At 34.7% G+C, this 17,234-nt stretch overlaps 1 pseudogene; it reads right to left on the bottom strand.

Moving 5' to 3' along the window:
- Positions 1-15,719: 15,719 nt before the first annotated feature.
- LOC100854609 (putative invertase inhibitor) lies at positions 15,720-16,331 on the bottom strand (annotated as a pseudogene).
- Positions 16,332-17,234: the final 903 nt, after the last annotated feature.

Raw genomic sequence — 17,234 nt, 5'->3', positions numbered from 1 at the left:
TGAAGTTTATTTCTAGTAATTGGCCGCAAGGCTATGCAAAAATTGGGTGGCTGAAGGGAATGCAAATATGGATGTTCAGTGCATGGAGTCTCGAATAAAATTCCTTGATGCTCATAACCAATTCTAATCCATGTAGAAGATTCCACAATTTGCTCTCATTTAGCGTTTTTCTTCCCGGAGTTCCATGGAATTCTCATTGTCATGTCCATGCTCATCATTTTCCTCATTCTCATGATCAGGATCCCCCGCTTCAATGGATCATTCAAAGCTGTTATATTCAAATAGTGCAATATCAAAAACGGCCAAAGTGTCTCATTTAGATGGCAACATCCCAACTCCATCTTCAGGTATCTCTTATAATACAAAGGTTTCCTTCCTAGAAAAACGCTTAATGATCCAGATTTTCCTGCCTCTTTCCCATACAAGTAACAGTTCTCTGCACATTCTTGACATATAAATATTTCTTGCCATTGACGGAAATCTCCATGCAGTTGTAGGCTTGGAAAATGGGGTGTCCAAAGGGGCCATGCATGCGTTGAAGTGGTCATGCATGCGGTTTGCATGCACATGGGAAAGAAGTTTATTGGGGAGCGAATGGTGGAATGAGTGGAGGAGGTAGTGAGAAAAGTGGGTTTGGTGGTGGAATGAATGGAGAATGTAGAGAGAGAAGTGGGTTTAGTGGGTATGAAAGACAGGTATTAAGGGTTTGTGTGGGATCAGCTGCTAGTAATGGGTATGATAAATGGGGATATGAATGGTGTAGGATGGGAAAGTGGTGAATATGAAGAAGAGAATAAGTTGAAGGTGGTGGGCAAATAAGAAGTGAACGGTGACTCGAATTTAGAGAGAGCTTGGAGGCAAACTGGAAAATTGGAAGGGAATTGGCCACGTGCTCATGCATAATGACCACATGCGCATGGAATTCATGGCTAGACAGAGATTTGAGACTTTGATGAAGGATCAACTTCACTATTTTTGTTTTAGGCTCATTACCTACAGAATAGGCAGGTCTACCATCATAAAGGTTTTGGGTAAAGGCTTGTCTCAAATTCTCCGCATGGCCTACTTCAACTGTAACGTGAGTCATATGCAATCTTCTTGGAGCAGGTCACTCTGTTCACGACTATCGAGTTGGAATGCTATATGAGGGTGAGTCTTTAAGGCATGATACATCCTTAAGCAAAAATTCTCTTCTCATCGGACGCTCTATGGATTTCATCATTGTATTGAAGTCTGCGTGTGATGCATGCATAGCAAGCCATTTATGCTCCATCAACTTGAAGACGATGCGATGAAGGAGGTCAAATACAAACCTGCTTGTTGAAAGAAACTTCAAGAAAATTGTTGCTACCATTGCTCGTGATTTGATTACTTCTAGACCAAATATCTTAATAAGCATGAAAGTGGCATTAACACCAGCTCCAGTAAAAGGATATGTTCCCACGACTCAAATAAGTTCCAAATAACGAAACCAAACCCATAAGTTGATCTTCAAAAGTTGTGTTCAGGGAACGAAGGCCTCGAGGTGTTTTGTCATAACCCAAATTTTGGCCCATGACCCTAGGTCAAAGGTTTGACCCTTAGGGTTACTCCTAATCCATGTTGGTAGTTAACCAAAACGCTCTGATTTTTTTTTTTCAGCGTATAAATCACACCAGAGTTCCCATCAACTAACAATCCAAACTATCAATATACCAATCACTACTCAAGAGCAACAAGATATAATAATTATCATTAAAGTCTAGAAATAAAAGTTCACAGTTGAGCAAATTAATCAAAATAAAGTCTCATTACAAATACATAGTTCACAATTTGCGAATACAAGTTCCAATATAGCTAACATAACAAATACACTGCACCCACTAGGCCGCTCCAAAACCTCCTAGGGCATCCTGAAATCCTCTCTACCCCACCTGTGGATCCTTAGGAGTGACATCTGCATCTAAAAAGATGTAAAAAGGAAGAGATGAGCATTCCACATTGCTCAGTAGGGTGCCTAACACCCAAGGGGTTAATGGGGATTACTAAGTTTCAAATGAACACAAAAGAATCATTTCATTAACATTGATCACCCACATTTTTAATATCTTTTTTTTTTTCCAACGTATAAATCACACCAGAGTTCCCATCAACTAACAATCCAAACTATCAATATACCAATCACTACTCAAGAGCAACAAGATATAATAATTATCATTAAAGTCTAGAAATAAAAGTTCACAGTTGAGCAAATTAATCAAAATAAAGTCTCATTACAAATACATAGTTCACAATTTGCGAATACAAGTTCCAATATAGCTAACATAACAAATACACTGTACCCACTAGGCCGCTCCAAAACCTCCTAGGGCATCCTGAAATCCTCTCTATCCCACCTGTGGATCCTTAGGAGTGACATCTGCATCTAAAAAGATGTAAAAAGGAAGAGATGAGCATTTCACATTGCTCAGTAGGGTGCCTAACACCCAAGGGGTTAATGGGGATTACTAAGTTTCAAATGAACACAAAAGAATCATTTCATTAACATTGATCACCCACATTTTTAATATCTATAATTATAACAATTCCACAATTTTCAACAATTAAATAAAATGCATATGGACATGTGACACACAGTCATACAATGCATTATCATTATCGGGCTTTCACCGAAGGATACATGTCCGTACCTAAATACACTCCTCATTCAAAGTTTTCCCGAGGTAAACTTTTAGGTATTTCACCCTAGGGATCTCACTCCCTTCTTAATTTGCCTCACACGGGCCTTTACTTTTCATTACTATTTTATTTTATTTTTCTTTTTTTTTCCATTTCATGCACTTTTCATAATTTTTATCATTCCTTCACATAACCATGATGCAAATGAAATGCCATGAGGTTAATTACCCTCATTCACAAGTATCACCAATATTACATAAAATTTCAACTAGTCCAAATATCATTGAAATTACAATCATAACACAACTCCATAATTTTTCAACAATTCCAATAATTCCAATAATTAAATATAATTATTTTTCCATAATAAAATTACCAAAAATATTCCAATAATTCTTAAAAAAATTTACATATCAACAAATTGTAAATTATACCACAATTTAATTTATTCTTAACAATCCTATTAATTTTAACCCAAATGCAATTGTTTATTAACCAAAAAATATTCTTGTCATCACCAAAATTCCAAAAATATTCCCAAGTCTTCTAATAAAATTTTTCGTATCACAAATATTACCTATTTAACTCCTAACAACAAGATCTATAATTTTTTCCAAGAAAAAAAAACATTTAATTAAAGTTTTAGGGTTAAGTTTCCCTACCACACTACAAATCGGACCGTTGAAACCAAAATCAGCCACCATAGAAACGTTCCTCGCATCGAGTAGAACTCTTCCTCAAAATTTCACGCAAAACGAAGCTCGTTTGGCTACCCAAACAGCCAACCAAAGAATTGGTGGAAATTTTTCTCCCTTGCAACCGCCGAGACCCCCTTCTTCCACTTCCCTCTTTCTTTTCTCCTTTCCTTTTTTAATTCCTCATTCCTTTTTTTTTTTTTTTTTTAAGCCTCCAGCCACAAGTGGCCCACGACCGAATCACTAACAAGCCTTTGATTTTTTTTTCTTTTGTTTTGTTTCTTTTTCAATTCATTTCCATTTCACTTTATTTTCATTTTTTTTAACAACACGCAAAATAATTTATTAAACACCATCCCAAAATTTTAATTTTTTCAAATTTATTATTAAGCAAATTAATTTAATTTTTACTTAATTAATTCTAATTAATTTTTATTTATTTTATTTTTTATTTTTCATTTTTCATTTTCGTTTTTCGTTTCCGAAAATTTTCAATTTTTTATGATCCTAATAAATTTTCTACTATATAGTTGACGTGGCACAAAGATTTCATCTCGCTTAATTGACCAACAAAATATTTCGAATTCTGCCAATCCAAAATTAACATGTGTTCTCCAATCACTTTTTTTTTTTTTTTTTTTTACTTTTCAACCACCACTCAAAAGAAGACTTTTCAAACTAGAAATTCTAACGTGGCCCAAAAAAACCCAGTCATTACATGTTTTCACATGATTGATAACGCCCACAAGCACCATATGAGTATCAATAATTGTCACTGCCTTGATTTTCATGCTGCTGAAAGCAAAAATAATGATTCTCTTGTCGATGAAAGTGAGAAGGTAGTCATAATAGCCACTAAAGAATCTGTGACAATTGACTTACAATCATCAAAGAATGTTCACTGATCCGGGAAGCTTAGATTTTACCATGAATGATAGCAGGTGGTTACGTATCTCAACTTTGTCCCATAGGCAATTCTCTGAACACAATTCCTTGCTTTCCTATTTGATTTTGGACTCTTTAATTCCATATTGCGGGATTCAAAGTTGTTTGTAAGCTTGGCGATTCTTTAATCCACAACTCCTATGTTCCACTTGATCCTATGATCGATATTCACAAGTTTGGACCACACTTCTGTATTGAATGTAGGGCGTCAAGTCACTTGCATGTGCAAACCAGTGGGGCAATCAACTTTGAGGTTCTAGTTAAGTTGTTGAGAGCCAGCATCTCCAACACCAACTATTGAGCCACTGAACCTTCTTTCTAGAGCCTCATCACCATTAAATTCTCTAAGTCGTCTGTCACCTGTGGTTGCCATGGTTTGGGTTCTGACTCAGGTGGAGTTGAATCAACAACAACTAGGGCAGGCTCACAGGGTTTTATAGCAACATGTAGCTCCTTCAAGTATACTCACTCAGGTTGACTTAGAAAACTGTAGCCATCAATGACATCGACCATGAACAGAACCTCATGACTCTCTTATTTGATGAGTAGAACGCAACGAAGAGTTGAGTAGAAGACATGTGCTAGTGGAGATGAGTGGTGATGACTCTCGAAGACCATGGTGCTGGGTAAAATAATAGACATTCTTTTACAAGACCGGACAATATTAGGATGTAGCGGAAGCTCCAGTAGAGCTTCAATCTCCGACTTCTCCACAAATTACCAACAAGTTTCAGAATTTTCCATTATTCTGTGAACCAAAACCATTACGTCAAAGGTCCATAGCTAGATGAACCGCTCATTACTGATGCCTTCCACAATTGATTCTATTAAACCAAACCAACAACAATGACCATCATTTTCTTCATCTTCAGAATCCATTTCCATTGCAGCGATTCACGTAGTTTTATAGGCACCTTGGAATTTCCAACTGTATGCAAAGTGGCTCGCATGGGGTCCTCTCAAAAGCACCCGAACCAAGACGGTTGGTCTAAATGAGACACTTAGCACCCCAAGCACACCAAAACAGAAAACACAAAAGAGAGTAAAAATAGAAACATAGCATACACAAATGAAACCAAAACTGTTAAACTTAGCTCCCTTTCACGAGTGTCAATGAGCCAGATATGGCTGGAATAAAAAGGAAGCAAGAACATAATCTTTAATAATCAGATTCAGTGATGGGTTTATATTCAAGTTTTCATAAATAGAGAGATGCACAAATTATTCACAAACAGAGCCAGATGAGTCATACAAAAACCAGACCCTAAATACGTAAGAGTGATATCGAATTCTACAAACGTGCATAGTATCTAATGTCCGCATTCAAGCATCAAAATGAACCCAAAATCAGTAGGAGATAAGATAGAACATGGTGAAATGGGAAAATATGAAGCATATTGTAATCATACCTAGACAAAAACCAGCGAGCTACTCCTCTACTCATCTTCTCTTGTTGTTCTCTTTTTCTTCTGTTACCTTTGCTACTCCAGACGCTCTTTTCTCCTCTCAACCTTCTTGCTCAGACAATCTGCAACTTTCCCTTAAAACAGCCACACCAGAAAATCTCTCCTCTCTAACTCTCTCAAAAGCTCAGTTGAAATCTCTATATACTCTCATTTCTCTTAAACATGGATTTTTCCATACTCTTCTCAATCCTTTCTGCTTTCTCTCGACACTCTCTACCTCTTATCCATTTTCGTTCTCACTCCCTTTTCATCCTTAAAAAAAATAAAATAAAATAAAAATTCCCCCATCCATCTTTTTCTTCAGCTTTGTTTCTTACTCACCCCTCCCCAACGGCTTGCATAATAATCTTTCCACGTGTTGCCCTACCATTCGCTTTCATTCTCTATCTCCTTAACCAACCCAAAAAAGGGAAAAAAAAACTAATTTTTTTTAATATCCCCCAACTGTTGGTCTCTTATTTCACTCTATTGAGAATGTCTTTACCCTCCGGTCCAAAATATGGGTCTACACATATAAAAACAATTTTTAAAATTTAAATTTATTTTTTATTTATTTCCTTTTATTTTCTCTTCGTCACATTTTCATCAAAATTTTCATAAACCAAACTTAGGGTAAATTGTCATGAAAATTTTGTTTGATGTCAGTAATACTCTTAACTGTAAAATTGATCATCATCACTTTCCCATTCCTTTCTTGGCCTTTTCCAAGGCATCCAAACATTAAAAATTATTTTCTTAATTTTTTTCTTTTCTTAATAAGCTTGTGCAATGGCCTTCTTTCAAGAAATTTCTTACCATGGTCTAAATTATCAGGAATAATGTGAAATGCCTTCAAATTTCCTCTATTTATTGAACTTTCAGTAGTGACTTGCCTTTAAAGAAATTTTAATCCAAGTTCTAAATTTGCAAAAATGATGTGAAGTAGTTTCTTGGAAATTTTAAAATTTGGTGAACATTGTTTGAATCATACAATATAAATTTGGTGAATCATAGAGGCTATGAATCCATTTTGACTCTATAGCTCATGCTAGTAATGTGGAAGAGAGGAATTCACTCCTTATTCTCCAAGAACCACAACCCATATGCAAGACCTATCTAAGTTACGGGGAAGAGTAAGACATCTTTACTACAACCACAAATATGATCCGGGAAAACCTTCAAAATTGTGGGGACAATGGAGAACTCGCCCTTCAAAATTGAGAAGAAAAAAAAATGGAAATGGTGGATGTGAATGAAATAAATTTAAATTTTTCATAAGTTTTTAACTAATTTTCTTTTTTATTTGATTTTTGTTATTATTTTTTACAATAAATCAATTAAGATAATTGGAGACGAATTCCTTATTATATTTTATCTATTTGACTAGGATATTACAAGAAATCATTCTTCTCATAACTTTTTTTAAGCAGAATGTTGGAAGAAAATGAGATAACAATACTATGTCTTAAAAAAAAAACAATTATATACTAGTTTATACAAAAACCAAGAGTGAAAATTGGGTAAGGCATAAAATTTAGTGGATGAAAAGAAAAATGAATGACATAAAAATAGATAAATCAAAACATACAAATTTCTCAAAACTTCAAAATATTATAGCACTTGTCCTAGCAAAATATAAAGGCATAGTAATGGAGGAAAAAAAAAAAGAAAAAAATAATAAAGTAAAAAAGAGAAGAAAAAAAAAAAGTCCCAAGGGGATAAGGTAGGAAAGGTAATAGAGGTTGGCATCCATAAAAAAAGGTATATAAGATATTAACTTTTAAATTTGCATGTCCTAAAAAAAACAAGTCTTTGCTAATTTTTCATTCTACTTGGTATACTTTATTTTCCTTTCTATAGGTAATAAATAACTTGAACTTTAAAAATGGAGGACAAGACCATAATAGAGTTAATATGAAAAGGATCTTGTGAATTTTCTTTGTCATAAGGGAGGGACCATCTAAATTGCTTTGTTCTAAAACAAACACTAAATTAACTATGTATATTCTTTTCATAGTGTTGTCATTTTCTTGACTCATAGAAATCAAAGTCAAGTGACATATCTCATCAAATCATTTATTTTGAACTACACTTTAGCTAATCAATTTGAAAAAATTAGCATCACCTTGATCTATTTATGATATAATTGGGGGAGTTTGAGAAGTAGATTATGATGGTCATAAAGACTATAACATAAATTAAGGTTATGTTTGTTTGTAGGGCTAAAAAGTGAGATATAATTTTAAAATTATATATTTGCATATTTGGATATAGGTAGAACAAGAGAAGGGTGTAAATAAGCCATTGGTCTAGCATTTTTAATCTCCCATACATTTAAAAATAGATTTGTCTAATAAATTACTACATTGATGAATAAAGGAAAAATGTTTTGTTGATGAAATTTTAAAAGGCTTGGTTTTTTATAGAAAAAAAATGTTTTATTGAAGCCAAGTTTCTTTCATTTTATTTTCTTTTGTAATGTTTTTAATTTCTTTATCATTTTTGAATATGCATGATGTTGGGACATCTATCATAATATACCTAATAAAAGATTTATTTTTTTTCAAGTTTTTGGAACAAGTTTAAGAATTGATGTAAATAATTGGCTTGAGATTGGAACAGGAGTAACTCATACTAAACTCTTCCAATGGTCATTCCTAAATTAATAAATTGGAGTATCAAGATCAAAAGGGAGCTTTAACTACCACCCTCCTCAACAACCATCATTTGGAGTATCAAAAGATCGAGATTGAGTCATCAAGTGAAGATTGTGGGTTTACGAGACTTCCGACTAGTTCAATTCGCATCTTCGTTGAAAGGAATTGATTTGAGAACATTCAAATCAAAGTGAAAGTTTTTATTGCACACATCTAGATCCTTTAATTGTTTAAAATGTTTTTTTTTTTTTGCTTTCGTTGCTTAGGATCTAGAGGCTTAGGAAAAGTTTCATGCACCTAACTTGAGCCTTGTGTATGGAACGAAGAGATCCAAGATTCCCTACAATAGGTACCTAAATATAGTGAGATCTTCCCTACAATAGGTACCTAAATGACTAGACATCATAAAAAATTATGATGATCCCAATTTTGTTTGTTTGTTTGTTTTTTTTTTTCAAAAAAAAAAAAAAAGTACAAAATCATTGGTCTAAGTAGAAAGAAGTAATTCAAATAAAGCAAAGTAAACTCGTTATAAAAATAAGAAATAGTAGTTCTTGAAGTCTAACTGTGGACCCCGCATTTCGGCTCATGCGTTTCCCACTTGAATGGCGAGCTCGATTTTTATTTGAAAAATTGATTTTATTTATTGTTTGAAAATGACTTGGAGTCGCCACTTATTTTTGTTTCATTTTTAAAGGGTAAACAAAATAAGAAAGAAAAACCCTAAGTGTGACTCCTTGTTTTGGAAAAGGTGGTCTGTGAAAAACCGGATCGGGTTCAGGGGTCAGGTTACTTATCGGGAAGGTACGGTAAAAATCGTAGCACTCCTCTAAGTCCCTAAAGTCGAGTCTCTACTAATAAAATGAAGCAATCATGACAATGGACGAGAAAGTCGATGGATATTCACCTAAATCATGCACAATATGAGAATCAAAACACGCAATAGAGATTGACTAGAATGGGAGTGGATGCGTACCTCGGCCACGAGCCACAATGCGCTATCAAGAAACGGGATTAGTACACAATTAATGAATACAAAATATCATGCATATCGGAGTGCAAAACGAAGATCAAGCAAAATACATTAAGTACAACAGTTGACAATCAAAAGGGATCAAATGTAGGGCCCTCACCAAAACCCAATTTATTATTCATGAACTAGTCCCCCAAATTTCGTGTTTTAGAATTATGAAGAATTCATTATTGCTTATGTAAAATCAAGAAGATCAGAAGATTATTTAGGAACCGAAATGGAAATAAAACTATTTGAGCGAAAACTGGAATTTTGGAATTTGTTTGAAAATCGGGATCTCGGGAATTAAGTTTAAGAGTTGGAATTTCAGGGATTAAATTAAAAAGAAATTAGAATTTTGGGAATTGGAAATTAAGTTTGGAAGTTGGAATTTTAAAGAATTGTTTAAGATGGGATTTCAGAATAAATAAATAAAATAATAATAATTAAATAGATTAATACGAATATTGAGATTTTTGGGATTAGAAATTAAAATCGGAAGTCAGAAATTTTAATGAATTGATTAAAAATGGAGTTTTAAAATAAATGAATGAAATATTAGTGATTAAATAAACTAAAGTGAGTATGGGAATTTACGGAATTTAATTCGAAAATCGGAAGTTTTAAAGAATAGATTAAAAATGGAGTTTTAAAATAATTAAAGTGAGTATAGGAATTTTCGGAATTTGGAATTTGGTTTAAAAATCGAAATTTTGAGAAATTATTTAAAGGTTGAATTTTAAAAATAAGAAAATAAATAAATAAATAAATAAAATAATGATGATTAAATAAATTGATGTGAGGATTAAAACTTCGGAAATTGGAATTTAATTTAGAAAACGGAATTTTGAAAGGTTAAATAAATAAATAAAATAACGATGATTAAATACGTTGATGTGAAAATTAAAATTTCGGAGATTGGAATTTTAAATTTAGAAATCGAAATTTTGAAAGATTAAAAAAATTCAAAAATTGGAATTAAAATTTTATTGAGGAATTAATGCTTTTAGGAAGATAAATCATGCAAATTGAAAACAAAAGGGCTAATTTGAGGTGGGTATGGGCTTGGAATGGGCATGGGCCAACTTAAAATGGGTGAACAAAACAAGGGGCCTTTCATCAATGTAAATGGGCTTAAGGGGAAGGACGTCCATGGGCCTTGGGCTTGGTGTACCAACCCAAGCCCAAATCCAAAGCTAACAGGGGCGGGCTCAAAAACCCATCTCAAACCCAAGCCCAAAACTTCATCTTCCTCCAACTTGCTTCTCCACCCGAATACCATCCTGAGAGAGAGACTACACCACCGGCGGCAAGATGGAGAGAGGAGTCGTGGCGGCGGTTCAGCGGCAACCAAAAGGTGCAGCCGTCAAGGTGGCTGGTGCGAGTGCTCGCCTGGTCGGGGCGGGTGGTGGCGGCTGGTGAGGTTAGCTGCTACAAATGGGTGTGATAGAAAAAGGAGATGGGTATGAGGGGTGTTTCAGAAAAGCAGGTAGTGGTGCGGGCATGAGATATGCGGAATGAGTGGGTAGGGGTGGATAAAGGACATGAGGATACATAGAAAGAATGGGTTTTGGGCGGTATGTTTATATGAACACATGCATGAGGGTGTGGGTCGAGAGAGATGGAGATATCCATGCATGCTCCAAGTTCCACATACAGGGAAGGACAGAGAATATATGTATGATTCTGATGCTCTCATATGCATAAATATCCTTAAGTGAAAATCATAAAAAAAACGAGAGAGTAGCAGAAAAGTTGCATCCAAACGGTGAATAAAAGCTAAAGACATCAAGGAAATTGCATGAAGAACAATGCAACAAGAAAATGTTAACAGAAGATCCACAATATTCGCACCTGGAAGAGCTCTCTCCTAGCGGAAACCAATCCGAAAAATGCATGAGTCCCCCCCCCCCCTCCTCTTTCTCTACTCCGTTTCTCCAGCTGAAGAGTCTCCCTCTAGCCCCGTTTCTCCCGCTGAAGAGTCTCCCTCTAGCCCCGTTTCTATCTTCCTTGGCAAGTCTCTCTACCTGCTTTCCCGTCCCATCTCCTCATAAAAAAAAACCTGCCCATCTCGTCCTATCGCCGCCCTGTTTTGGCTGCCACCCCCAGCTCATTCTCGGGTTCTGAAGAAGAGAAAGAAAAAAATAAAAGCAAAAGAAAAGGAAATAAAATAATAATCTAAAAAAAAAAAAAAAACTGTTGCCGCTGAGGGGGTCTACACTAACACATGAAGACGTAAAAATGAGAGGACCTAAAATCTAATACTTAAAGACATAAAATGAGTATTTGTATTTAAGTGTCATGAAGGAAAAAAGAAAAAATGATCATGAGATATTAAACATTATATATTTACATTATGAAGTTTCAGATAGAAACCATGTATTAAGTCTCTATAATAACTTAATTATTTAATAGTCTAATTGGAAGGACTTCATACATGTTTTTTAAGTGTTACTATAACTTGTTTATATGAATCCATAAACAATGATATATGTATGTGTAAATCCCTCAAGGATTCCATGTGTAAGTCTCCGTAATAACTCAATTATTTAATAGACTTGGAACAACTTCATACATGTTTTCTAAGTGAAGTTACAACTTGTCTATATATGGATTCATAAACAATGATATATGTGTTAAGATTAAGCCTTGAAAAACATAACATGATGTAACAAATTAAGATTCATTTATAAATTAATTTATTTATATTTCTTAGTTTCCCTTGAATATCTCATTTGTGTTGATTGATTATTTGAGCATACAGCCCCACTAATTGATTAATTTATTAACATGTATTAATTTATAAATTCGAACTATTAGGAACCTGATATTAGTAAATTAATGAGGAGGCTAAAATGTTAGATATTTATTTTGGTAATTTTAATAAATTTTATTTTGAACTAGCCTATGATTAATTTATATGGTGACGGTCTTCAAATAATTTAAGTTATTTGCATGCATTAAAAAAAGAAAATAAAAAATTTCAAAAACCAAATAATTTTCCATAACAAATTAATTTTTAGGGATTAAAATTAATTTTTGCCACAAACTTTATTTTGCAATTAGTGATCTTTCATTTTGAAATTAGTTTCATGATTAAAAGTGATGTCTAGCCAATAATTTATTTCATCAGCATGTTTAGTCATAAATTTATTTTCATGCATAAAAAGTAATTTTTTTGTCATAAACTATTTTTCCTAGCAAAAAGTTATTTTTGTCATAAATTGTTTTTTATGGTTAAAAATAAATTTTTATTGCAAAATTTATTTTTATAATTACTAATAATTAGACACGAACACTACAAAAAAAATTTTGTACCCAAAATCTTCTTGTCATAAAATATGTTTTTTTGCTACAACATGGCTAAAACCTGTATTTGTTGTAGTGTTTTTGTTGTAGTTTTGGAAGGCGGGCTAGGGCTTTTGAGATCAGTTGCCGTGGGGTGCAGATCTTTGGGATTGTTGCAGAGGGTTTCTAGGAGGATAGGGTTTTTGAGATCGGTGGCAGTAGGGTGCAAATATTTAGGAAGGGGCAAACTGAGATTGGGGCTTTTGTTTCCTTGTAATCCACGATGAAACGGCTATTACTACAATCGGTAGGTGACAACGACGAGCATGATGATAGCAAGACCCACTCTAACACCATGACAACAAGTGGGCTACGTCGACGACGGAGCTGAGCATTGAAGGAGCGAAACTGAAAACGAAATGGGATTGGGAAGTTGCGATAAATCGAGAGCTGACCAACTGAAACAATGTTGTTTCAATAGCAACAGTGGCAAAACAAAGTCGCTTTGGCCCGCAAGTGATTCATGACCAATTCAACCCTCAAACAGTTGAAATGTTCAAATCCGACCAGAGAGTCAACCGGTCTACTCGGTCCCCTTTCCGGCGGACTGCAAGTGTAATTTGGGCCTGGGTCCTGAGTTGCACTGAGCTTGCATGTTATACAACTTACATAGCTCTTCTTCTTTTTTTTTTTCTTTTTTTGATAATAGCATTTTACTATAAAAGTATACATATGATCTGGGATCACCACTTAATGATTCATTAAAAGAAATTTTCAATGTTTTTTTTTTTTACTGGGAAATGAAAAACAGTTAGCCCACGTGGTTGCTAGGAATCACAAGCTTGTGTTAATGTACAGTTCATCTGTGAATGGCGTTGATTGGTGGGTTTCAAGGTACTGGCTATCGCCAGGTAAAGCTTGAACTCTTTTTTATATCAACCTTTTGCTAAAAGATTTGACTGGACAACTGCAGGAATCAAGGCGTACATATCGAAGGGGAAATCATTAATCCATACCCTTATACCTATTCAAAAGCAGCAGATACATACTTTCAAAGCTACAAGCCAAACATAATAAGCAAGCAAAGGAGAATGAGAATCAGAGAGTAGCAGGAGAGGAATTGGTTTGGGAATCAGCGGCGGTGGAGGAGCTGGTAGTCTGGTCACCGAGTTTGACACCTGGCCAATCACGGCAGAGACAGTGTTGGCCTTTCTGGACACGTTCATAAACGGAGGGAACATGCCTTCCGCAGCCACCCCATGTGGTCTTCCCACAAGTAGAGCACTTCACCTCGTAGCACATCTTCCTCCTCCACAATTTCTTCAATTTTTGAAGGTATTGCTTTACGATGATCGGATGGGAATCCTATCATTTATAGTCCCCAATGTCCTCGCGTTATAAGTATTTTTAGCCCATTGTTATGGTATTGGAGCACTAACGACGTGCCGTAGAAACGGAGGCCAGTGTTGCTGTTCCAGTAAACGGCAACGACGGGGTCCTGCCTCTACAAGCCACCAGGTGGCGTCCTGCCATTGTGAAGCCAACCCAATTGTGAAATTAGATAAGCTTTCGAGACACGTTGGTTCTGCATTTTATGGCAAAATTCTACGATCTTCGTTGACTACGGTCAACGTTGGTAAGTGGGTTTATTCACTGGTTTCAACTTTAGGTGAGTGGAAATGGACAACACGAAGAGAAAAGGGGTCCCCTCATAAATTCATAATGGGCTGGACTGTGTCACTCCTCCAATGCCCAACTTGAACTTAAGCCTATGTTCCCCCAATGAGAGACATTCCCCCATGATCTACTCTGGTTTTTCTCTTCAATTATCAAACATCCTTTTGCAGTCCCTAATCAACCACTCAATTTCCCATTCATCTATCCTTCTTTATTTTCCCTCTTCTCTTTTCCAATTTCCATATTCTGGCTTGTTTGGTCAATCTCCAATCAGAACACGTGATGATCGTTGGCTTGTTTGGTCATTTTCTTTGTGCAAAAATCAAGCCACAACAAATAGAAATTAACTATCAAAATTCAGTATAATTATTAGGGATTAAAGAAAGACGCATGACATGGCATATATATGCTCGTGTGGCATAATCACTCATTGGTTATTACATAGCCTTGGGGATGGAATAGGTGTAAATTGATGTCCAGGTTCTTACTTTAATAATTATACTAGTTGTTATCTCTTGTTAAGAAAAATAAGGTAATAACTAACAAATGATATTTTTTGTAATAACTAATAATCTTATGCATTCATTTCCTCAGCATTGACCCAATTTACGATACTATCGAAGTGAAATGAAGGATCTAAAGAAGAATGGAGGTTACACTATATTAGTAATAAATAAATCCTTTGTATGTAAAAAAACTCGAGATATTTTGGAGATAAACACCAATTGCAAGGTTTGAGACGACCTAAAAAGCACTTGATTATAATCAATTTTGTCGACCTACTTGGGTATTGAGCATTTACCTGAAAGAACTTTAGTTCTTTCAACGAACAGTTGCAATTCCAGCCATTAATCAAGAAGTGATGGGAACGATGGAAACCTGTAACTAAAGAAGATTCTATTAAAAATGAATCCTAATGATTCATTGAATAGGATGACAGAACAAACCAAATATTAATTCATTTGTTCTAAAAGATCATGAACTAACCTTACAATTGAAATAAATATTGAAAGAGTAGATGTTTACCCACAAAAGCTTTATTTTACCAATAATGATAGTATAAGAATTAATATATTATATAGTAATTGTAAACTATTTTTTTTTTCTTTTTGAATATAACATTTATGCCCCGTAAAAATGTCCAAATGATGGATATTTTTGGAAATGAAACATCCTCATAGAAAATGATCTCTAGTATTCCTAGTGAAAAACGTTCACATGATGAAACTGTTGGAACAAACTAATGAGACAAACAAATAATTTGGCAGTAAAACTAAGATAATCATATTGGAGAATATGATTATCTATAGATATGAAATTTATTCTATGAACTTCACTGGCAAATGAAACATTGCATCAACATAAAGTCACCTCTCAAGTATGGTACCAAAAGCCAGATCCATTGCGCACAATTGGAAGAAACTATCATCCTCCGTCAATGGAGATGCTTCACCCTTCTTCTCCATGAAGCCCTCCTCACAAGTATCTGAAGCAGAGCTGAACCCTTGCTTAGCATCAGAGTAGTGCATGTCTGGTCTTAAAAAGATCAAGCGCAGCCCTTAATGTATCGATAGCATCCGAGTAAAGCTCCAAGCAATCTTTAAGGCAAGCCTTGGAGTATGGATCAAACCTTATGTCCTCCAAGAGGTTGAAAATATAGGATTGCAAGTAGGTTGCATTGGATATGGTTTGCATAACAGAGATGGCTCCAAGTTCCTCGAGCCTCGCTGTTGGACTCTTGGGATCGGATTCGAGGCTGGCGACGCAGAAGTTGTAGTTCAATTTTGGATCACTGTGTGCAAGTTTCTGGCAGGCTTGATGGACGGGATCAGAGGATAGTGAAGAATAGAAGAATAACGAGAGAAGACAAAGATATGGGTAGATTAAAGGCTTTGGGTGCTTCATTTTATTTGTCCTTCCACAATTTCGTTTGAAGTGGTTGAACATCAGCGGAGAACTTCCGGCAAAGCCTACTTGTATAACAAGGTATGGATGGATATATTAACGAAATGTGTATTAATTTTGGATTTTACGTATGACTTTTGTTCTATTTAATGTATACTGCTTTTCGAAAAGTCTTAAGTTTGTTTCAACGGATGCATGCTTCCTTCTTCATGAGATGTTGTTCAAATCCGACTACACGTCAAGATCATTTATCACATACAAAGATAAGACTGTTTAATAAAACAGTTGATTGTAAAATGTTTTTCTACATGCAAATAGTTTTCTATCAATCAATGAAATAATAAAATGGATGATAAGAGTGATATTTCATTTTAAATCTCCCAATAATAAAATATATTAAGAATGAAAATATCGGTTTTTATAAATACATAGTAGTTAGATTTTTTTTTTTTTGATATATTACGATATATTAAAAAATATCAATGAAAATTTTGATAAAAAATATTAATGATAAAAAAAAAAGCCTATATACATATTTAAATTGTTTTAAAAAATTTGTAAACGGTTAATATTAAAAATATAATCTATTTAATTTGGATATATTAAAGGATAAAAAAGGAAAAAAAATATATATATATATATATATATATATACTAAGGTTCTCCACCTTGCCTTGTGAGTGAACTCTAAAGAATCTTTTATGGGTTAAGAATCTTTTGTGGGTTTACGGAAAGAGTAATCCCATATCGTAAGCGGAAGTGAAAAAAAATATGAAGTATTTAATTGGCAACACCTATAGCCCCATCACAAGCCATAGCTGGGTTGGGCGTGGATGGCCTTGGACTCCTAGGCCCATTTCTTAGGGCTTAGATGTTGGCCCATGTCTCGGGGCTTAAATCTTTTCATGTCCGACCCATTCTGACAACTCGACATTTCAAACATACCTTGTAGC

The sequence above is a fragment of the Vitis vinifera genome, chromosome 18 (assembly GCF_030704535.1).
Source record: "Vitis vinifera cultivar Pinot Noir 40024 chromosome 18, ASM3070453v1".
Taxonomy (NCBI): Eukaryota; Viridiplantae; Streptophyta; class Magnoliopsida; order Vitales; family Vitaceae; genus Vitis; species Vitis vinifera.
This window is presented reverse-complemented; position numbering and strand designations above follow the sequence as displayed.